This window comes from Homalodisca vitripennis, chromosome 7, assembly GCF_021130785.1.
Source record: "Homalodisca vitripennis isolate AUS2020 chromosome 7, UT_GWSS_2.1, whole genome shotgun sequence".
In the NCBI taxonomy this organism is placed as follows: domain Eukaryota; kingdom Metazoa; phylum Arthropoda; class Insecta; order Hemiptera; family Cicadellidae; genus Homalodisca; species Homalodisca vitripennis.
In genome coordinates this window covers 78,842,761-78,845,223 of record NC_060213.1, presented here as the reverse complement: position 1 = coordinate 78,845,223, position 2,463 = coordinate 78,842,761, and positions in this window count along the sequence as shown.

Genomic DNA, 2,463 nt, shown 5'->3' with positions numbered 1-2,463 from the left:
CTTGACACTATTTCGCCTAAAAGATTTTTCCCCGCACACAAACTCTGGCACTGACACTCCCAAAACCGTCGCTTCCCGAATCGACTCTTCGACTTCCTTTCTCTCACTAGTTGTTCCTGATTTTTTTATGTTGCCCCCGCCAGCTCTCCTAACCACGCCTATGCCAAATCTCTCCATCGTAATTGGTGAGTACCAATTTGTGATATCAGCATGGCTGTCTCTTTCATCGTCGCATTATGTTTATGTAACAAACAGGAAATGCTTGTTTATCAGCGGTGTGTGGGCGGATGTGCGTATCCACTTCCATTCTTTCGAATTGTAATACAAGACTTCATTTCAAGCAACTATCTGTACAACGATTCTATGAATTTTGTTATACTAATAATTACGTATGTAATAATAATTACATACATTACTTTTCATATAAAACACATACAAACACACAAACGTGAAAGTAAGCATCGGCGACACATGTTCATATAGTGAAATACGTTTATCTTGACCTGAGCAATAAAGTGGTAGACCTTTGTCGTGAAAGTTACGGGATACTCTGTACATACATATTAATAAGGCCTCACTAATTCAAGGCCTCATATTGTGTTTGTGTTTGTCTTTGAAGGCTTTACAGAAACATTTGTCAGGTATAATTTTAAAAATTATAAGGTCTAGATAGTAACAGTTTTATAATATACATAACAACTTATATACACTTGTGTCTTTAAAGGGGACTAAGAATATAAAGAAAGTCATATAATCTTAATTCGAGTAGCCTATATATAAATTGTTTATAATTTAACTAAATTGTACGCTATAAGTATATTTTTTTAATCAGTTTATTTCTAAATTACTCATAACAAATAACATTTTAAAGAGGCTTTATTGTAAACTATTTTACGGGCAGATAGAAGCACTATTGATGTGAAAATGTATTCTGGTGAGGTTACCGTGATAGACATGGCAGTTGGCTTTTTGAAGTTTGGCCAATGGTGAATATCTGAGAGCGGTTATTGAGGGGTTGGTCCTTTCATTATTTTGTACCAAAGACGCTTTTATCTTTCGGTTAATAATGTACAAGAAATGTCTAGGGTAATTTCGAACCTCGAGTAGAGCTTCTAAGTGATTTATAACCTCACAAATGCATTTACCCACTTATCGGCAACGTTACTTAGAACTATTATCTCCCTTGTAACTATCTTAATTAAATAACTGGTTTTCTTCGTGAGTGCTATCATCTTATAGTAGCTGAATCGAAGCAAAATCATCATCAATGATGACAGAAAAAAAATTGTTTTTAAATATTACAACTATTTTCTGCACAGAGACCCAAAGCCTTTAAATGACATTCATAAAGGCTAAACTCTTTGGCTTTATACCCTAGTTTTTCCAACGGTTACGGTCATAAAATATGTACCTTTTTGTTACGAGACATGTATACATCCATTGTGTCTCGTAATTCTCTGTAAACAGATATATCACATTATTTTTCAGGTCAAGACAAACACGTTCCCACCACATGAAAAGTTGTCTCCAGTAGTTATTTTCCCATCCGTTTATTTGTGATTTTTATAAAATAAATAATTAATATACTAAGAACTATTTAACTAGCTTCATTTGCCCGTGGATGAAACAACTGGATTCAGTTATCCCTGTAAAATAATGGCGTACACTTCAAGCGTAATTTTACTCATATGAACGCTAAGAATGCAGCCAGGCTCAAGCGGGTTTTTATACTGATATCTATGAACGTAGTCAATAAAATTTCAAAATATTTTTTTATAGTTTGGCATCTGCGCGACGTGCTGGTAAAAAAACAATGAAAACTTAAACTTGGTACGCAAAAATACAGTATAAAGTTTTGCAATGTTAAGAGATTGAAACAAACTGTAACCGTGAGGGTTATTTCGTTTTGGACGGCATTTAATTTTAAGTGACAAATTCACCCTTAGAGTATAAAACTTTTGGACATAGGCATTTTTATTATTACATCAAAGTAAGTTATAGAGTGGTAGAAAACTAAACACAAATGCTATGTAATACCTAGTTCGTATCTTAGTAGCAAGATCTTAGTCTAATTGTTATTTTAATTATTTTGTTGTTTCTTTGGCATATATTCTAGTTTTGATTATAAATTATAATTATAATTGTTAATAATTTATAATTATTTGTTATTATTATCCAGCATGTGCAGAAAATAATCTAATTCAAATTTACCTTCCACCATTAGCACGATGAGTTTTCATCCCTAGCCTGAGTGATGGTGATTTGTTATTGATATCCAACCACGATAAACATTCCAAATCGAAGTTTATTGCGTAATTAGAAGTATACAATAATTGAAATTGTTATCATTTTATTTTTATAGAAAAGGCTTTGAATGAACTAACATATTTTCACCGAATGTATGAGAGCAGTTATCGTAGTGTAAACAGTTATATATCTTTTATTGCAATAGTGGCTGATAAG